We start from the raw sequence: 21,688 nt of genomic DNA, 5'->3' as shown, positions 1-21,688 counted from the left end.
AGTATTTGTTTAGATATTGGGCCATGCCTAGATTATCCTTGACCTGCACTCCATCCTCAGTGTTTAGCGGTCCCACTTCTTCTTTCTTTGTTTTCTTCTTATTTATATGGCTATAGAACCTTTTACTGTTGGTTTTAATTCCCTTTGCAAGGTCCAACTCTCCTTGACTTTTAGCCTTTCTCACTTTATCCCTATGTGTTCTGACCTCAATAAGGTAGCTTTCCTTGCTGATCCCTCCCTTCTTCCACTCCCTATATGCTTTCTGCTTTTTCTTCATCACCTCTCTGAGATGCTTGCTCATCCAGCTTGGTCTACAACTCCTGCCTATGATTTTTTTCCCCTTACTTGGGATGCAGGCTTCCGATAGCTTCTGCAGCTTTGATTTAAAGTAATCCCAGGCCTCCTCTACCTTTAGATCCATAAATTCTTCAGTCCAATCCACTTCCCTAACTAATTTCCTTAATTTTTGAAAGTCAGCCCTTTTGAAATCAAAAACCCTAGTCACAGATCTATTTTTGTTTATCCTTCCATTCAGTTTGAACTGAATTAGCTCATGATCGCTCGAACCAAGGTTGTCCCCGACAACCATTTCTTCTGTGAGGTCCTCACTACTCACCAAAACCAAATCTAAAATGGCATCCCCTCTTGTTAGTTCAGCAACTACTTGATGAAGGAATCCATCAGCTATCACCTCTAGGAAAATCTGAGCCCTATTATTATTATTAGCACTCGTCCTCCAGTCTATATCTGGGAAGTTAAGATTTCCCATTATCCCACAGTTGCCATTAGTATTTACTTCATTAAAAACATTAAAGAGGGCTCTATCCATATCCAAATTAGATCCCGGCAGTCTATAGCACACCCCAAGCACTATCCCAGGGGAGGCTCTAATAGTTTTCTTCCCCAATTTAATTTTTGCCCAGACGGACTCAGTCATATCCATTCCATCGCTTCTTATTTCTTTACTTTCTATCTCATCACTGATATACAATGCTACTCCACCACCTTTACCTTTATTTCGGTCTTTCCTAAACAGCACATACCCTTCAATACCTGTAGCCCAGTCATGACGACTATTCCACCCTGTTTCTGTTATCCCTAGAATATCTGGTTTCACTTCCTGCACCAGTAGCTCTAGTTCCTCCATTTTGTTCCCTAGGCTCCTCGCACTGGTGTACAAACATCTTAATTTTTTCTGTTTGGCCTCACTCACATTCTGTACCCTATTAGGCACGGTCATTTTACTACCGGTATAACCTATTAGACTTGTATCTACACTGCCCTTCCTCCTACCCATGGCTGTATCCACTCTTACTTCATTTTCTTTCCTCTCAATGCTAAATTCTGGTGTGGAGATTACCTGGACATCTTGCAACCATCTCCCCCTAATTCCTAGTTTAAAGCTCTCTTAATCAGTTGTGCCAGCCTCCATCCTAGAAGTCTATTTCCTTCCCTACTCAGATGAAGTCCATCCCGAGAGAACTGTCCTCTATCCATGAATGCCTCCCAGTGGCCATACATCCCAAAGCCCTCCTTATAGCACCACTGCCTAAGCCATCTGTTGATAGTCATAATCTTGTCACACCTTTGTTGCCCTTCTCTAGGAACAGGCAGAATCCCACTAAAGATCACCTGAGCCTCAATTTCCTTAAGCGTCTTCCCCAGCCTAGCATAGTCTCCTTTAATACTTTCCAGCGAGAATCTAGCCGTATCATTTGTTCCCACATGAAGGATAATTAGGGGATTCTTTCACGCTCCCTTTAGAATCCTTTTCAACCTCAGGTCTACATCCCATATCTTAGCACCTGGAAGACAGCACACCCTCCTATTCTCCGGATCAGCTCTGGTTACAGGCCTATCTATTCTTCTCAGTAAAGAGTCCCCAATCACATAGACCTGTCTTTTCCTAGTGACGGTGCTATTCTCCAGTCTATCTCCTGTTCCCTCTGGCTGCAAGTTCTTTCCATTCCTATTCTCCCTTGTAATCCTCTTTAACCCATCCTGTATCCTCCTGGGGCTCATATTTGGTGTAATCTCCATTAACTCTTCCCCTTTTCCTATAGGACTAGCCGCTCTTCTCTTCTTCCTTGCCCCTCCACCTTCAGTGACCACCTGCTGAGCTCCTTCTTCATTTTCCAACTCTGCATACCTATTCTTAAGCTCTATTTCTCCTTCACTAGCCCGTCTTTTCCTCTGCCTGGTTCTTTTAGTCACTTGCTTCCACTGACCACTTTCCTCACCCAGTCTACCTCACCTCAGAATTCCCCAGTCACGCTTCCATCTGCAAGTCTGAGCTTTTCCCTTCAGATATCTCATGTCTTTGCTCCATAATCTGCTTGAACCCCTTCCTAAACTCTACCAGACTTTCCACCTGCATCTCCAAACCTCGGATCTTTTCCTCCAACAGCTCGAGCAGACGGCATTTCACGCAGACAAAACTCTTACCAGGTCCCCCCTCCAGGATCATGGACATACGGCAGCTTCCACATCCAGTCATCTCCATTGTGTCTTCCGCTACATGGGTCACTCCCACTGCTGCCTCTGTGTCTTCAGACCCTTCCCACCTAAGTCCTATTAATCTGGGAAACACAAAACCCACCAAAACACCACCACCCACAGCAAAACACAAGCACCACAAGACAAACTCCCCTGACAAACTCCCCCTCAGACCCCCCTGTCTACAGCTCTGTTCGCTAGCTCCTGTGCCACTGCCTGACTCGTCAGACCTGCTCCAGCCCACCTACGCCTGGAGCCAGGAGCCTGGGGTCAGTGGCCACTTACGTCGAACGCAGGGAGGGTGATGGTGGATCTGAGCAGGGCCATGCTGCTCCTAATGGCCCTGGCTCTCTCTCGCGACACCCTGGGCACGATCCAGTAGCTAATGTGCTGTGGGGAAAGGAGGCAGCTCAGGATCAATGGGTAGGTGCATGTGTTGTGCTAATGAGCCCCTCCCCATCCCCAGGGGGCTGAGACATTGTGTGTGGGGTGGAATATCTAATTCATTGATTGCAGAGCTTCCGAAGGGGATTGTTGCCCCAGGATGATGGTTGTATCCTGCAGGTCACAACTTGTCACTGTCTCTCTAGATTGGGACAATGCTCGGTGTTGGGGCTGCTCCCATCCTCCCTGAACTCCTGATTCCTGAACAGCTTACCAGGAAAGAGACAGACCCCTTCCCCCTCCCTGGCTCTCAAGTCCTTGGTTGGGTGAAGGGACTGAGTGTGAGCACAATCCCCCCAGGAATCTCAGGGCCCCTCGGAGACAAGGGCTGATTGTGTGGGGTCCTCCTGTTTCTCTAGGAACGAGCCTGTGACTCTTCTCTGAGGACCGTCTTCTGGATCTCACAGGAGGGGTTCAGACTCTCGCTTCCCAAGCCAGCCAGGGGCCCTGTGGTTAGTGCTGAACAGAACCAGGCAGATCTTTGGCTTGAAGTCCCAGCTCCTTCCTCTGTCCTTCCAGGAGGAAGGGCCTGACACTGCATTGCACTAACTGCCCTGACCAAGGATGGCCCACTGCGGGCCCAGCTAGGAGGACAGACTGGAAAATGGATCTAAGAGTTAAGGTAAAATTGCCCCCACCCCTCTCATCACACTCACCTCCAAGATGTAGTGGAGCCTGTTGGTGCCTGGGACTCTGCCAGCAGATTCCCCAGCATGGCATCCAGGATGTCTGGCAAGACCCTATGCAGATCCTGCAAAGCAAGGGAGAGTCATGGGTCAGAGTTAGGGAAACTGGGGCTACACCTGCCACGGGATAGGAAGAGGGGTCTGTGGGAAGCAGTGGTGAGACCCCCAAACACATATCCTGGCCTCTCTCATTCACATCCCACTGCAGGCAATTAGCAAGGATTCATGGCAGGATGACAACTAGCTCTTCAAGCCATGACTTTAGCATGATCTACCTGGACTTGGGTGGGGTCCTTCTCCATGCTCAGGGTGAACACGGCATGAAGGGCAGCACGAAGGAGGTGGGTCTCCAGCTCTGGCTCCAGGGCGGGTGTCATGGTGCTGGCAAGAGAGAGAGGAGCCGGGATTAGACTGTGCAGTGCAGGGGTGGGACTGGCACCAACACGGACGTGAAACTGCAGGGAAATAGGCAGAGGCTGGCGAGAATGGAAACTGAGGCACCAAGCCAGGGAATGATAAGGCCAAGGTTTCCCAGACAGACAGTGGCAGGGCAGGAATAGCGTCTGTTCCCTGGACCCTGCTGCCCCTCCTGTATCTGATCCTGGGAGTCAGCCTCTCCCAAAAGCCATTGCACTGTTACTGGAATGAAAAGAACAGCCCAGCCAGGAGCGTGTGAACCTTCCCGCCACCTCTGCCAGAGAACTCACCCTCTGGAGGTGACCTGGGAGTGGGAGGGACAGTGACTCCCAGCCATGGACCTGAGCAGCACTGGGGTGAGGGGAACTGGGCAAGAGAGTCTCGGTACCTGAGGTTGCCCACAGCAATCAGGCAGTTGGCCAGGATGGCGCCGGGTGGAGAGTCATCAGGAAGCTCCTCAATGAGCTCCTGTGAAACCCAAAGGAGACAAAGGAGCATGTGAGATTCGGGCCTCACTGACACTTTCCAATGAGAAGATTACACAGCCAGCACCCCACCCAGCCAGCAGGATCCCCCCACCTGCCTCCCACTCCTCCATAGCAAAGAGACCCCCCCCAACCACTGTCTTGGGCTCCCTGGGAGGTGCCCCCCCGCCCCGCCCAATGGAGCACCATGGACCCAAGTGGCAGCATCTTGTGTCAGTGGGGTTCACGTGGCTCAGACCAGACACCTGGGCTGGGGACCTGCCCCCCATAGCGTTGGTCAAGGGCCAGGGCCCAGAGTCTTCACAGCCCCCTCTTCACCCAGCCTGGCTCCTCACCTGGAACAAAGCAGAAGCGTCCATTGGCCTGGCTGCTGCTCGAGTCCCAGGTGCTGCTGCTGTCCCATGGGGAGCGGGCCGAGCTGCTGGTGCTGGGACTGGGATCCTCCACCTCCTGCCCTGGGGAGGCTGGAAAGTCCTCAGTGACCAGGCAGGGCGATGCCTCGTGCTGGAAATCAGGGCTGGGCTCCTGGGGCCGATGCTGCCCACACAACAAGCCCCAGAGCCACCCTGCCCAGCTTCGCTCCTGGGCTGGGTCCTGCCTGCCCAGCCGCATCCTGGGCCAGCTCCATTTTGGCCTGGCCACTGCTTCTCCCACCTCAGCATCTGCGCCGGGAGTAGGTTTCCTCTGCCAGAAGGCTGGGCACTTCCACCTCCTGGCCCGGCTGGGAGCTCGTTCCCCGCCAGCGGGGACGGAGGGGCCGCTCTGCTCCTGGGGAAGATGGCAGCTGCTTCCCTCAGGCTCTGGGGCCATCTGCAGAGCCTTCTTCCTGAACACCCTCAGGAGCCGGGCCACCCTGGACCCGAGCGGGGAGCAGTCGTGAGTCTGGGCTCAAGGCAGCCTCTCACTAACCAGCCTTTTTGGTCCCTCCCCATCCCTGCCCCAGCCAGAGCAGCTCCTTCCCCCTCTCCCCCCAAAGGGGGACAGGGAGTGCAAGCTACACACACTGGCAGAAGTTCAGTTCATTGCATGGTCTGCTCCCAACTTTCCCCCTCGTCATCCCTGGTGCTGCAATAACTGGGGAGTCTCCTCCTCTTGAGCACTGGGGTCAGTCACAAAGACCATCAGTTACTTTGGACAAGCAGCTCCCTCCTGCCATCACAGGCCACACTCCCATCTCCCCCCTCTGCCCCCACCCAGGCTAGAGCAGGAACAGAACCCAGGAGTCCGGACTTCTCCTGGGAAACCACTCCCCACTTCAAACCATTCCCCACTTCCCTCGGCATAGCAAGGTCAGGGTCTCGTTGTTTCCCCCCATTGATTTCCATGCTCAGCAGCTCACAGTGTCAGGCCCAGCTCAGAGACTCTCAGCCTGGGGAACAGGCTCCCACAAGGGAAGGGCTGGGAGCCCCATTGCTGGGACCTTTCCAAACACACTGGAGATGGCTCTGGAGAATTCCCTCCCTGGTCTGAGAGCCAGGGACTCCTGGGGGCTGTTTGCAAATCCAATCTCCTTTGGGAGAGATTCTCTCCCCCTCTTTCTGCCTCTCCCCAGACAGACAGGGAACGCCACAGAGGAACCCTAATGCCACTCACTTGCTCTGGTAATGGAGCGATGGATGGAGGATGTTCAGTGTCGTCCCTCACCCATCTCCTCACTCTCCAAGCCCGAGGCAGGCTGGAGAGGGTGGTGGTGACCTGAGGAGTTACCCTGCCCAGCCAGCAGGCAGGATGATGACACTGGGTGATTGACTGGCTGTGAAAACAAGAGTCTGTCTTATTGCCAAGGGACAGAGAAACTCGGCCTGCAGCAGGAGGTGCAGTACACCGCGCTAGTGTGGAGGTGACAGAGCCTCCAGGATCCTGACATCCCAGCACTTTACACACCTTCCTGGAGCCTCCCAGCCCCCCCGGGCTGTAGGGACTGCGACCCCAACCCGACTGATGAGAAACAGGCCTGGGGAGGGGAAGCTATTGGCTCAGGGTCACACCAAGTGTCAGAGCCTGGGATGGGACCCAGCAGTCCTTATTTCCAGGCCCCTTCACTAACCACTGCTGCACACTCCCTCCCACAGCTGGCAATTACAACCAGGCCCTCGTGTCCGCTCCCCCTGCCTTTGAGAGGGAGTGTGCTCTGCTGGAGTGACTGGACCAGGGATTGGGAGCCAGGACTCCTGAGTTCCATTGCTGGGTTTCCTATTGCTTCCATTGCTGGTTGTTTTCCTTTTCCTGTGGGACTTTGGGCAAGTTGCTCCCCCTCTATGGCTCTGTCCCCAGCAGTCAAATGGGGATTGAATAGTTTCCACGATTGGACAGCGCTGGGAGAATCCCCCAGCAAAAGCTGCTCTGACAGTGCCAAGCAGCATCTGCCCATTAAAGGTCGGAGCGCACTGCCCGGGAGGAGGAGTGTTCAGCTCTGGGGTTTCACTTCAGCCCAGTCTATAGAGAGGGGCCCAGTCATGGAGTTTGGCTCAAGAAGACCAATTCTCCAATTTCCTAAGGGCTTTTTGAATTCCAGTCCTGTGCTCCAAAGTGCTTGGTGTCATTTGCATATTTTAGAAGCATACTTTCCACTCCATTTTCCAAATCATTAATGAAAATATTGAACAGTACCAGACCCCGGACTGATCCCTGCCAGACCCACGAGGTGCACCCTCTCCGTTGGACAGCCAAACATGGAGAAGGGCTCTTGGAAAATGGGCTTTCAACCAGCTCTGCACCCACATTACACTAATTGCATCTAGACCACATTTCCCTAGTTTGCTTGTGAGAATGTCCTATGGGACTGTGTCAAAAGCCTTAGTAACACCAAGATCAATCACATCTACTCTTTACCCACCTCCACTAGGCCCGTAACCCTACTAAAGAAGGAAATAGGATTGGTTTGGAATGATGCGATCTTGACAAATCTATGCTCACTAGTCCTAAGAGCCGAATTATCCAGTAGGTGCTGACAAACTGATTGTTTAAGAATGTATTCCAGGATCTTTCCAGCTATGGAAGTGAAGCTAGCTAGTCTGTAAGTCCCAGGGTTCTCTTTGTTCCCCTTTTAAAGATAGGTCCTGTCTTGTTACTGGACGGGAAGATGTTCTTTTTCAGGGATCTCAGACGAGAACTGGGGCACAGCACCTGGTTCGTTAAGGCCACAAAACTAGAGGCAGGAACCTCTTCTCTCCTGCTGGCAAAGAACCCCAGGTACCTAAAAGGCAGGGACTCATATCCCTGAATGGGCTTTAAAAAAGGCAGTGGTTAAAAAATTTGGCCCTGACCATTTCTTGTTTCCACAGACTAGACATTTTAGCAAACTTTAGAATTCCTTGGTGCTAAACACCGTGAAACTCCCTTTTCTCCTTCCCAGAGGTCTTTAACGCCCTTTAGCTCACTCAGGATCAGGACTGCCCAGAGTTGGAGAATTGTCCCTGTTCTCATTGAACAGATGGGGAGGAGCTTGAGGTACAGAGAAGGGAAGTGACCTACCCAAGGGCCTACACAGCAAGGCGGTGGCAGAGCCAGAAAGAGAAGCCACCAGTCCTGACTCCTAACGGACAACAAACCCCCGAGAGGCAGGGATAGAGCCCAGGAATCGAGATGGTGGGAAATTTCATTGAAACCGTTTCTGTCAGAAAATCCCATTCAGACTAAACCAGTTTGTTCCTGGAAATCATAACAAGTGGGATGAGAGTTCTTTGCAAAAAGATTTTGTTGCCAAACAAAAGCATTTCCTCTTTGTCACAGTGTGTTAAATTGTCTCATCGCACACAAAGAGGAGATACTTAGATCTCAAAAATTAGATAAGAAAATACAAATAAAATAGACTATTTCAGCTATTCTATTATGTCATAATCTGATCTGAGTAAATGTGATAGGACACCTCATATTATGCACTACTCCTAGTGACACTCTCCAATGGATCCGCATCCTCCACCCACCGTGAGGTAGGTAGGAGTGGACCGTTATTATCCCTACTTGGAAGAGGGAGAAGTTAAGACTGAGAAAGGAGAATTGACTTGTCTTAGGTCATACAGCCAGTCAGTGGCAGAGTTGGGAATAGGACCCAAGAGCCCTGATTTTCAAACTAACCATCGGATCTTCAATTTCATACACTGAATGACCTGAATAAAGTGCTCTCAAATGAGCTCCAGACCAACAAGAGTGCACAGGAATTATTCAGCAAGTATTTGAGGAGAACTGGAATGTTCAAGAGAATCATGAACTGCTCAGATACAATTAATGCAGAGAAGCAGCAAAATTCGTCAACCATATGACTGGTTGTGACTTACTAACTTACTTGGTCTTAAAAGAGAACAACAAGGACCTGAGTCTCCTCCCTGTCCATAACCCCCTGCTCAGCCAATCAGGGTAGAGGCTGAGGACTGGAGGCTGAGGGTTCTCACCAGAGAGCCCAAAGGATGGCCCAGGTCACTGGTGGGGATCACTGCCCGAGCACTATTTCAGCCCCATATTTTTGGGCGGACCTCCCACGACATGAGCTGCAGAGCACTCTCCCGTCACACACACACCCCTCCTGGTATTGGGAGGGGAAGAGGAGAAAGGACAAAAGATGCAAGAGAAGAAGAGAAAGGAGGGAGGGATGGAGGAAAAGGTGAAATAAAACGGACAAACCCTCATGTCCCCAGTGACTCTAAGGGACAAAATTCTAGGTGCGGAATAAAATTCTGCCTCCTTAAGCTTGTGTTTTCCACACCTAGAATTCAACTGTCACCAGACAGATCCAACTGAAGAGGTTTCAGCCCTGAGCAGGCTCTCACCTTCTCAACAGGGACATCTGTTTTCTCGTCAAATCAATGAAAGGAAAGGAGAAAAGTCGACAGAGGTTCCTCCTGGCGCTCACGGACGTGACCCCTGATCCCCTCTCAGTCCTCACGGAGAGACCTCGAGAAGGAGACTTCCCTGGCCCCTCCCCATCCTGCCTGGCTGATGTCAGCATCTGTCTGTGAGGTCACCACCTCCCCACCACCTTTGACCAATCGGCTGAGCTCCTGCAAAAGGCCTGTGTGATGTCACTGCCACCCCCCTCCCTTGCCGTGCTCATGTCCTGTCGCTGGCCAGACACTCTGGAGGTTGGAGGTGCCCCCTGGGGATCGCCCCACTCAATGAGGGTTCATTCTAGGAACAGGGCAGGATTGACTTTTTGTGGGCCTGGCACCAAACATATTTGTGGGCCCCCCTGGGGAATGAAGAGGCTGGGGCAAGAGTACAGCGGGCAGGGTGGATTTGATTTAAATCACTTGTCAGGAAGACTCCATTTAATCATGGTTTTCTACATAAAAGTGCATTCTTGTTGGTTGTTATAACCTTAATACACATTCTTCACAACTCAGAGATCGATGTAGGTTTCATTTTTAGAAGGGAAACACTATACATTTTTAAACCGTGATTTATTTTGAAAACTTTTCAGATGAGTTTTACAGCTATGTCACAAAATGAATGAGTGTTTGGTTATTTCATTTACCAAAGGTAACTGACGCAGAAATTTATGAAGTTATTGGGAGGTGAACTCTCTCCAATTCAACAGGTTAATCATTATTATTTGGAGGATTTTCTTGCCAGGCTGTATTAGGAAGAGAACATCCCCAGACAGATATTTAAATTGCTTTATTTAACTAAAACAACAACGTGAAGTATTCTGGATATTTTTCTTCAACAGCAAACATAATAGTTTAACAAAAAGCATATGTCCCTCATTCTCACATTTATCTCTGGACTTCTTTTCCTTGTCCAGATCTATTCCACCCCCAACAATCTTCTATTCATTGAACTCTTTGAAACTTTTCACTTTTAAAGAGAGGTAAGGGGTTGACCCTGTGTCCACAAATTTGCAGAGGGACAACAGAGTTGAGGTCTGATATTTCTCACCTCTCTATATTATTTATTTATTTAAAACATTTTTGCTGTTAACAAGCATGTTACCTCTGGAGACACAAATCCACAGTTTGAGAACTGCAAAACTAAGCGTCTCTGATGTACCTTAATTAAAACTATCTTTAGATATTTTTTCCTCAAAAATCCAATTTAAATTAAAAAAATCCGATTGATTTTTTAAAAAAAAGTAATTGATTTTTATCCGCCCTGACAATTGGGCATGGTGGTGGTGGTGGCAGGGGGAAGTATTGGTCCCCAGCTGGAGTGAGGCAGGGGACAGGGGCAAGATGAGCACAGCAGGGGATGGGGGGAGGATTAGTCCCTGTTGACTGGAGCAAGGCAGGGGCTGAGGGCAAAAGCACAGTGGGGCAGGAGCTAGGGTTGGTCTTTGGAGCAAGAGAGGGGCTGGGGGTAAACTGCAAGCACAGCAGGGCTGGGAAGGGGGTAAACAGGCTCCCCCCCACTCCTGCCCACATAGGGTGGTTACATACCTTAGCCCTGGTTCTAGCCTATTCTCTTCGTCTTGCTCTGCACTGAGCTGAGGATGGGAGCGCACTGAGCACAGGGCTGGGTGTGAAGGAGAAGGCTGGGGGTTGGGGTGCAGGGTCTGAACAGGAGGTAGAATGAGGGAGGGGGCTCAGGGTTGGGGCAGGAGGTTGGGGGTGTGGAGCACTTACCTGGGGCAGCTCCCATTCGGTGCAAGGGGTGCAGGTTGGTATGTGGGGGGGGGGAGGGTGCAAGAACTCCACTTTGGTGCTCAGGGTGGGGGTGGGGATGTGTGGGAGGTGCAGGTGTCAGGACTGGGTGTGTGTGAGGGGGGTGCAGGAGTCAGGGCAGGGTGTGTGAGGGGGGTGCAGGAGTCAGGGCTGGGGCGTGCAGGAGACAGGGCAGAGGGCTGCGTGTGTGGGAGAGGGCTGCAGGGGTCAGGGCTGGGGAGGTGCGCTGGAGTTGTGGGGGTGCTCCCAGCCCCCTGCCCTGAGCAGTTCACAGGAGGGGGGCTAGAGGGGGTATACCCCGATTCCACCCTCTTCCTCAAGGCCCTGTCCCCGCCTCTTCTCCACGTCCCCCTCTCTCTGCCCGGCACACCACGGACCGGGGGCAGGGGGCAGAGGTGGGGCGAGTCCGCAGCGAGCTGTGGGGCGAGGCGGGAGCTTGGCTGCCGGCAGCCTCGGAGCAGCAGGACCGAGCCCGGGGCGCAGCCCCACCAAGCTTCTCCCCCGCAGGGGAGAGCGGGGGCGGAGAAGAGTGGCTGGGCCGGGGCCCCCCTACCCCAGACTCCCCCGCCCCCCATCTCCAGCAGTCCAGCCGCACCCCCCCCCTTTTTTTTTTGCGCTTGGGGCGACCCTGATTCGGGTGTGCCTGGGCCCACCCTGTGCGCACACCTCTGAAGCTAGCATTAGTGTGTGATCCTTGAGAACCCCGGAGCTGTGCTGTCCCTGAGCAGTGTGAGCGGGAATTGTGCTTTTTCACACCTCTTCTGAACACACGGGGGTCCAGCTAGCCGGCTTTCAGCTCCCCCACTATAAAAAGTGATCAAGCCCTTCCTGTACCACAGACCCAGGGCCTTGATGGGACGGGTCAGCGCGGAGAATTCAGGGCTTGCCAACAGGGGGACACTCAGCAAAATGAAGTTTGATTAGTAGAAGGTGTGACTTGAAAGTGGATTAGTTAAATGGCATCGAACCCCTCACTAACCCCATCAAAGAACTGACCTTACATAGCGCATCAGAGCTCAAAGCTATTTCTTTATGTTTTTTGGGAGAAAGCTACATATTCCACAGTCCACACCCCTCTTCAAATGAGAGTTTTGGGGAGGTTGCAGAGAGGTTCCCTGTGCCTCTCTGGTGACTTGGCTTCTGGATTCTCCTGGTCTTTACCTTCTCCTGCTCCTGCAGTGTTGATTTTCTCTCCTTCACCATCCTGCAGCCGCCTCCTTCTCTTCCTGTTGAAATAGCAGCAGCAGTTGCTCTGGTATCTTAGACCTTGTCTACACTAGAACTGACTTCGGTATCACTTACGGCGCTCAGGGGGGTGAATAATCCACCCCCTGAGCGACGTAAGTGATCCCGATCGAAGCGCTGTTGAGGAGAGCGCTGTGTCGGCAGGAGAGCTTCTCCCGCTGACAGAGCTACGCCTCTCACGGCGAGTGGGGCAATTAAGCTGATGGGAGGAGCTTAGAGCATCTTCTAGTGTCGATGTAGGATTAGAGCTGAGTAGCTCAGTGTCTAGATAAACCCTTTACTATGACCAGAACTATGAACAGAAGCGAGGTAACAAACTTGCAACAACTCTGCAGGATGGTGTGGTCCCCACTTCACACTGTTTAGCTCTGTGCTCAGAGCACTCGGCTGGCACCTGGGAGACCCAGATTCAGTTCTTTCCTGTCTGCCAGAGGGAGAGAGAGGATTTGAACAGGAGTCTCCCATGTCTCAGGAGGGGCTCTAACCACTGGGATATTCTGATCTGGGGCTCCCTCCGTTTCTCCTGTTGAAGCTGTTCTCCTGTGGATAAATAATGAAAGAGTGATTGGAGCAGGCAGACTAGACCCAGGGTCTCCTCCCAGGTGGATGCCCTGACCACTGGACTACAGAGTCCTTCACGTTCTCTGGCCCAATGATGATTTCAGCACTTATCCACAGTGGAACAGAGTGGTATTTGTCTCTTGAGTGCCTGCTACTAGTTGGGTGTGGTACTGCAATCTTTCCCCCACTCCTGGTGCCCCCTGTATGTTGCTGACCTCACAAGGCATGTCTGCAGTGACTCACACCTCCAGCCAGGTCTCACAGTCAAAAATGAACCCCTTCCCGGGTAGCAAAGAGCTCAGCCAGCTGTCTGCCTGCCTGCCTGCCTGCCCTCACCAGAGTCTTCAGCCCCACCTCAGGGCCCTTTAAATCCAGCCCTTTGCTCAGGTTTCTAGAGGAGTCTTATCCCCTGTCCAGGGCTCAGGCCACTTCATCACTGGGGGAACCCAGGCCCACTCACAGCTCCAGATTCCAGCCCAGGGATCTTGTCAACAGCAAGCGCCTACTGCTTCCTTTCATTAATTCCTGCTACATTCCCTGGGCCTCTCCCCACCTCTACCTCGTAACGGTTTCAGTTCCTCTCACTCCCCATTTTAGCTTGTGCAGCCTATCAAATGCCTTTTGGCCAGAGCTGAGCACCCTTCTTTGCTCCTCCACCCACAGCAAGGAACTGAGCAGCTGAGGTCCTGCAGCTCCTTTTTATAGGAGGCTGCTGGGCTCTGACTGGCTGCTTCCATGAGGCTTCTCTAGGCAAGCCTAGAGGAGCCCCCTCTGCTGCTCCTTCCTGGGGCAGGGAGTAGGACTGCAGGGCCACCAGGAGGAGGCCACAAGGGGCCAGGTACATCCCATCACAAACAGGCCTCCAGATTTTGGATGCCAAAGTCCTGGGTTTGTTTGGGTGTCAAAGCCAAACTCCTGGGGTTTGATCTGATAGGCCCTAGAAACACTCCGGGGAGTGAGGGGAGACATTGGGGATCGGTGGAGGGAATGAGGGGAGAAGAGCAAGGATCACTATCACTCCACCCAGCAGAAATGGGGCTTGGGGTGAAGAGAACTGGGCTGTGTGAGAAGAGACAAAAGGCAGGAAACCTACCGAGCATGTTATGAGAACCTGTCTAGACCAGAAAGTTGATTCACCTCACCCCACTGAGCCTTCTACAGAAATAGTCTTGTCTTTTAATGCTGGGCTGGGGGTCTGCTCTTCCCCAGGGTCCCCCTTCATGTAAGGGGCACTCTTTGCTGTTTGATTCCTGAGCCTTTCGGGTGGATTGAGGTCACATTTTCAATTCTCTGCATCCACTAGGGATAGAAACTTAACTTTATTTTTCTTAAATGAAAGCCAAAGTTCTCATCTAGCCATTGGACGCCAGGAGCTGGGCTCTTGGAAACCCCAAATACCATGAGACCCATGATAAAATCACGTGGTGGCAATACGGAGGCTGAGACTTTCAGAGCAGTCATGGGGATTTAGATCCATAATTACCTGAATTGAAGAAGTGCCTAGATGAGCAGTTCTCCACTGGATTTTTGCTCTGTCTGCCCATGCAGTCATAGCAATTTCACAGTGGCCACAGCGTGAGCAGTTACAATATTGCACTGACAGCATTGCAGTAGATTGATGAGGGCAGAGGCAGCACAGACCAGATGTCACTCATTGCATGACATTGGTACCCTGCTAGCAAGAAAAGCTACCTGGAGAGGAAATACGCAGGAGGAGCAAGCCTCCAATGCAGTTAATGGGCTGTCCTGGCCAGCTGTAGTCCCTGGGAGGGGAGCTAGGGTTGCAGATACATTGTAGAGCTCCACTTCTTCTTCAGGCAAGCCCAGCTGGCTCCGTATTGCCCATGAGCTCATCCTACGGACCAATCCAATGGAGACAGCAAGAAAGGAGTAAAATGGGACCAAGGGCTACAGAATGGGGCAGCAGCAACAGGGACCAGAGCTACAGAATTCTGCAGTTTACAATATTTTATTTGGTTGCTTAAGTCTATAAAGAGAAAAATTGTAAATGACTGTCTAACAGTCCCCCCTCCCCCAATAAAATCAATTAATGCATCTAACAGTGTTCAGGGAAGGTCCCATAATCCTGAGGAAATGCCAAATCCTGGGGCAGGTTGCTGGGCCTCTCCTCTGGCCCTGCCCTTCCAGCAGTAGAACTGCTGCATGTTTTCAAGTGTCACAGGAGCCTCTTACCCTGTGAGCAGCTTCTTTTGAGAGGGGTCAAAGGCATTAAACCAGCCAGGGATTTTAACGCCACTAGGCCGTTATCATCCAGTCCTGTGATTCCCAAACACATTTTTGCTTTAGTTGAACTTATGGCCACAGCAAACTCAACGTGGCTGCTGCTGTGACAGTTAAATTGTCCTGCGAGGGCTGGGGGGAGGGGGGGGGTCAATGAGCAGAGGTGCGTTGGGGCTCCTGCTCTGATCAGGGGGCAGGCTCCAGTCTAGAGTTTCTGTTGAAGTATTTTTTAGAACAGCTTGTGAAGGGCTGCCCAGAGCTTCAGCTGGGTGCGCTTTGGTTGTCGACTGTAAGAGCATTTCTTGAGATTTGATCCTGGGAACCACACGGATACATTTCAGGTCTTACGCTCAGCATCCCCCTGCTAACCTTTGTCGTTTCAATCTCACTTTCCTACTTGTAAATCCTTTTCTTGTCACTGAGGCCCCTAGGGTTGGCTGCAGGATAAAGTGGCACTTGTGTAATTTCAATCAGTGTTTACACGTGCATTCTCTTCCTCCCAACACACTACTTTGCACCAGAGCCAACCTCACCTCCAGGCTGTTCCCCCACCCCACCCAAACTCTCTGCTACCTCCCCTGGGGCAGATGCTTCTGCCTCCCTACCTCTCCTATATGTCCCCTCCTGTCAGCTTCTCAGTGGGGATGGCACAAGTCTCACACGCACCCCCAGTCCCCGCTACTGACCAAAGGAACCCCTGGCCCACACTTGCTACAACCTCCGCACCCCTTTACCCCCCTCCCTACGGACCCAGCTCCCTCCAGGTCCCTCCTCCCCCAATGGCTGCAGTGCCCTCCCCACCACACTGCCCCCACCTGCCTTGCTCCAATCCCTACAGCCCCAGCCCCTTCCGGCTCCAATCACCTCAGCACAAACCTGCTCCCTGTGGTCCCCCTACAAGCTCCCCAGCAATGGCTGTGGAAGGTGGGGGGTCCCTCTTGGCAACCGCACACCCACAGCATCTCCCTAAGCAACAACCCCCTCAGACTCTCCAATGGCCCCCCCGGCAAAACCTCCCTTGCAATGGCCATGGTGCTGTCCGGGCTCCCCTCCCCCACCATAGCCTTCAGTGTCCTCATTCCCAGCCCCTCCTCAAGGACCCTGGTGCTGCTGCCCAGCCCCCTGCCAGTCACTATAGCCCTGGGGCACCTCACAGGAGCCACTGGATCCCAGACCTTGACCCCCCAGAACCTACAAACTGGCCGTGGCACTCTGGGCCCCGCTAGCTATGGAGTCCTCCCCCAAAGCCCACCGACAATTCTGTGACCCCCCCACACCACAGCCTTCGCATCCCACTTAGACAGGCTCCCCGATCCCCACACAGCAAATAGCCTCAGCCCCCCAACTGCTACCACATACTCCCCTTCACTGCAGCCCCCCCTTAACCGCCAGTCTCCCCTCCCCCAGTTCCTCCCTCATCACACACCCCTGGGGTGTCCCTTCAGCCCCACCCCCCAGAATTACACATGGAGCACACCCCTTCCCCCGCCCCCAAAGGCCAGGCCCGGCCTTCTGTCCACAGCCACCCCCCACTCCGCTCTGGCTCCCCCGTGTCGGAACCGGACTGTCGCCCCAGGTCCAGGGGGGAGGGCAGCCGGGAGAGGGCTGCCGCGGCCACTTCCGGTGCCTCAGACCCCGTCCCCCGTCCCTTTGATTTCTTCATGACAACATGTTATTAACGTTTCTTGGGAGTGTTTTCTCAGGCTAAAGATGTGAGTTTCTTTGTCTTGCAAGAGGATTGTTTTAAAAGCTGATGATCTTTCTACTGTGAGTCTTTTCATCAGTGTGAGGGATGAATGCTTTCCAGATGGAGAGTCTGTTGGGGAGACGGTTTGTTGGGTTTGGGGGGGTTTTTGGTGGTGGGGGGGCAGATTGGTAATATTTGAGGTCACACATATATCGATAACTGCATGAGTTACTGACTTCTCCGCCCCCCCAGCCCACGTTCCATGGATCTTGCCTGAGCCCCCCCGCCCCCCATCCCAGGGCAGAAGCCTGAAGCCCGAGCCCCACCGCACCTGGGAAGGTTGGAACTCCCACCGCTTGCCTGCTCCTACAGGGCTGAGGACTCCGGAATTGGGTAGGGACCAACCCCTGCAGGCAGCCCCCGGGGAAGAGCCATTGCTTTGCTGTCCCCGACTGCCCCTCAATTCCAGCACAGCAGGGCCGGCTCCAGGCACCAGCGTTCTAAGCAGGTGCTGCGGCGGCCCTGGGAAGGGGGGCATTCCGGGTGCCATCAGGGCGGCCCTCGTCTTTCCGCGGCAGCGGTAATTCGGCCGCACCTTTACTCTGCAGGCTGGTCACAATGGTAGTGGTGGGGTCACATAGGCAGTTGCCCTCAGTGACCACCAGAGGTCGCTGCAGCAATGAGAGGGGGGATACATGCCAGGCATTGCCGCACCTGGCCACCAGGAGTCACTGCTCCAACAAGAAGGCACCTACAGGGCACTCCCGTGCCTGGTCAGCAGGGGTCACTATCACAGTGCTGGGGGGGAGATACACATAGGGCACTATCCCACCTGGCCAGCAGGGGTCAGTGCCCCAACAGGAGCGATATTCAACATGCACTGCCTCACCTGGGCACCAGGGGGCCCTGCACCCTGACACCGACCCACACATACCCCCGGTGAGCAGGCGTGTGCCTGTGTGTTACTCTGCACTTTAAGGAATGAGGCAAAGGCTAATTTTATTTAAATTTCTGATGAAGAAAGCTCTGAGTTACAACCCTCACCTTGCTGAGCACCTGCCCATAGCCCAGTGTCCCCGATGACAGCAGAGACCCCAGAACACAGAGACCCAAAGGGCAAGCAGCTTTTAGGGGAAGCAATGACAGACTCTGGAGAAGGGTTCTGGGGAAGCAGAGAAAGACCAACTAACTGCAGAGGGGAAAATCATAATCTCTCAGGGAGAAAGAACTGACTCCGTGAGGACATCACACCAACTCCAGCCAGGCTGGGATACCAGCAATTCAGGGCTGGGGCAGCTCCAGTAAGAGGCCGGGTGGAGGTAGGTGACCTCAGTCTCTATGCCGAGCAGGCTGCTTTGGGTGCGAGGAGGGACAAGGAGCCCCCCCGGCCAGGGTCTTGCTGCTCAAGGAGGGGGAGATCTGGGGCAGTCTTTGGAGGAGCTGGTTCAGCAGCCGTGAGCCCGCTGGCTTGTCCAGGCCTGAGCTCTCCAGCAGCACCCTGTGCACAGGTGTACACACGGGATGGAGGCACCAGTGTAAAGCTACAGGGCCTGACTCTGCTGAGTGCTGCCTGCAAGAGACGGGGCAGAGTCCAGGGCAGATGGGGGCAGGAGATGACAGGGCCAGCACCCATGAGCTGAACCCATCACACCTCTGGCCCGTGACGTCACCACCCGTCCCTGCAGCTCTCCACCTGTCCCACTGTCCATCCAACCCTAAAGCCCCCCATCCGCCCCCACTGTATGCCACATACAGCCCTTCATCCATCTGCCTCACACACTCATCTATCTCCACATGCATCCTGCTGGCCCTCTGGGTGTCCGTGCAGTGCCCAGCCCAAGGAGGTGTGGACAGGGCCTGATTAACCTTCTGTGAACCCGGCACCAAACATATATGTGGGTCCCCATGGGGGAATGGGGTATGACACAAGGGGGGGTTGATCACCAGAGCGAGGGGCCGTCCAGGGGTAAGGCACGGGGAGGTGGGGGGAGGGAGACACAGCTCCGGTCTGCACAGCCCCACACAGGGGCTCTGTTTGCAAACCCGCAGCCACCAGACACATACTGGCCCACCCAGCCCTGCGCTGCCAGCATGCTCTGCCATACCACCCCCCTGCCCATTGCTCCCCACCCTCTTATGCCCAGCAACTCCCATGCCCAGTGCCCCCTCACCCAGAGAGCTGGCTCACAGATCCCTGTGCCCAACACTCCCCACTGCCCAGTGCCCCTCTCACAGCCCCCCCCGCAACTGCCCAGCACCCCATATTCCTGAGGAAATTCAGCACCAAAAAATTAAAAATTCTGTGCACTATTTGAAAATTCTGCAAATGTTATTTGTGAATAAATGAATGTGGAAGCTCCGGCCTGGCAGTGGGGAGCAGAGGCCACTGGCTGCGTGGAGGTGGGAGATCACCCTGCAGCCTTCCCCCTCCCCTCCCGGGATAGGGACTTGGCCGTGAGGCTGCACCCGACCCTGACACAGTGTAAGGGATAAACCTGCCCCAGAAACACTCTTGGGCACTGCCCCTGCGCCAGGTGTGGGCAGACAGGCTCAGCCTGGCAGGATCGAAGTGTGGAGGGGCTCAGTGTGAGGGGATCCGGGTGGGGTAAGAGGGTTCTGTGTGGAGCAGTCGGGCTGAGGTGGCTCACTGCGGGATCTGGATGCACAGGGGCTTGTTGGGGGGCTCCAGGTGCAGGAGCAGTGGGACTCTGCAGAGGGCTCCAAGTGAAGGTGGCTGGGGCTCAGCAGGAGGTGTGTAGGTGTGGGGAGCTCAGCGCAGGACGGGTCCGGGTGCAGGGGAGGTAGGGCTCATTGAAGTGCGGGTCCAAGTGCAGCAGGCTGGGGCTCCGTGGGGTGGGTGTCTGGGGGTTCATCGGGGTGGTCCAGGTGCAGGGGAGGTGGGGGCTTGTCAGGGTGAGGGTTCGATGGGCCTGCTTAATGGGGAGCCTCAGCTGCTGCCAAGGCGATGCTGCATGCCGGGCCCCCGCTTCCCCCTGCCCCCGCTTCCTCTATCCCCTTCTCTTCCCCATCCCGTGCTCCTTCCCCATTGCCCCAGCCCTCCTCATCCCACCCCCTTCCTTCCCTAGGGCTTATTTCCCCCCGCTCCCCCCACCCTGCCCTGCCCCAGCACACGCACTCACTGCTGTACAGAGAACAGGATGGCTCCTCCCAGCACGCAGACGGGGAGCCCGACAGGCACTAGGACCCAAAAGGCAGCGTCCAAAAGTTATTGTCACACTCTGCCGTGATGGCGAGGCTCTGCTTCTTGCATCTCCCACACCCCAGGGCTCTACCCTGAATCCCCTTCCCATGATGTTCTCGGAGCTACAATTAGAAGCACCCCAGTGCACCTGCACCCAAAACAGTCACTCTGCACAGGAGACTCTTGTCCCTTCCACTGGTCTTAACACCACAGAGCCCCGGGCTCAGCTAGGATGCACCTTATTATTCTTGAGTACTGGGGCGCTCGTCCTCTCCTTCTTATCCCTCTTGGACTCCATCTGTGAGAGAGGACAGGGAAGTGTTACAGACACAGACACCCTCCCCCAGCTCTCTTTGCGCCCTGGGCTCACACCTGGTTGTCTCCCCAACCCTTGGCATTGTGGCATTGTCCAGCATGTCTCCCTCCACAGAATTCACCTGGCCTCGTCTTAGATGCCATCTTCATATCGCTGTTCTCCTTCCCAGAGCTCCTGCTCTGCTCCTCAGACCCGTCTGTCCTCAGCTCTGCAGGCAGAGGGGAAGGGGCACCGTGGGATCACACACGCCCCATTCCAGACACCCCATCGCATCCACAGGGCTCCCAAACGGTGTCACCTTCGGCCAAAAACCACACCCCACCCTGAGGGAGCAAAGAGTCTTTGTGAGCCCAGCACACACCAGACAGGAAAAGATTCACACCCACACCCAGCTCAGCCACATTGGGAGCTTGCCCCCCCTTCCTGGCCACGGGGCTCATGGATGGAGAAGTTTGGTGGGCTGTGGGGGCCCCTGAAGGACTAGCTCAGCGTGTGACTGAGTGACCAGGATATCTGTGGGGGGCGGACTGTGGGGTTGAGGTGTTCAGGGGGACCCAAGGGAAGGGGATAGGGGGATTCGAGGTAGAGGAGGGAAGGGCTCCAAGGTGCACTGTGGAAATAGGGGATTTAGAGACCCCAGAGGGGACAAGGGGGCGCGTTTGAGGGCCCCACGGTGGCTGAAAAGGGGAATCCGGCAGGTTGGGGGGTAGCAGAGACGGGCGATGAGGAACCTGGCACGCTGGGGGTGGACGGGGGGAGGGGGGACAGGAAAGGGGGGCCAGCAGTGGGGAAAGGGGTGGGAGTCTGTGGGGCGGGGTGCTGAGGACGGGGGAGGAGCTGGGGGCGGCAGCACATTTCGGGGGACGCTGGGGGCCGAGGGATGAGGAAAAGGGTTGGGGTGACCTGGGGGGAGTTTGGGGAGTGGGGTCTGAGGGATCCCCCGGATGGAGGGCAGGGCTGGGGGGGCCCGCGGGGGGCTGGAGGGGTGTCGGGGGCCAATGCCTGGGGGGGGGCTGTGGGAGGCGTTGGGGGGGGATCGAGGGCGCAGACTCGGACCGGGGGCGGGGGCGGGGCCGGGCTGCTTGTGGCGCGCGGGCGACACGCGGCTGAGGACGGGGGAGAGACACGCTCCGCCCACGTCACCCTCCGCCCGCCCCTTGGGGGCTTCTGACCTTCTCCTAATGGCGTCCTGAGAGCAGTCCTCACTTCCTGTGTCCGCAACTTCCGCTTTGAGCAGGGAGTTCTGACGCCGAAAGCCCGGACAGACCGTGGCCGGCCCCGCCCTAGCCGCTGGGAGAAGGGTCCGGGGCCA

This window comes from Natator depressus, chromosome 16, assembly GCF_965152275.1.
Source record: "Natator depressus isolate rNatDep1 chromosome 16, rNatDep2.hap1, whole genome shotgun sequence".
Lineage (NCBI taxonomy): Eukaryota > Metazoa > Chordata > Testudines > Cheloniidae > Natator > Natator depressus.
This window is presented reverse-complemented; position numbering follows the sequence as displayed.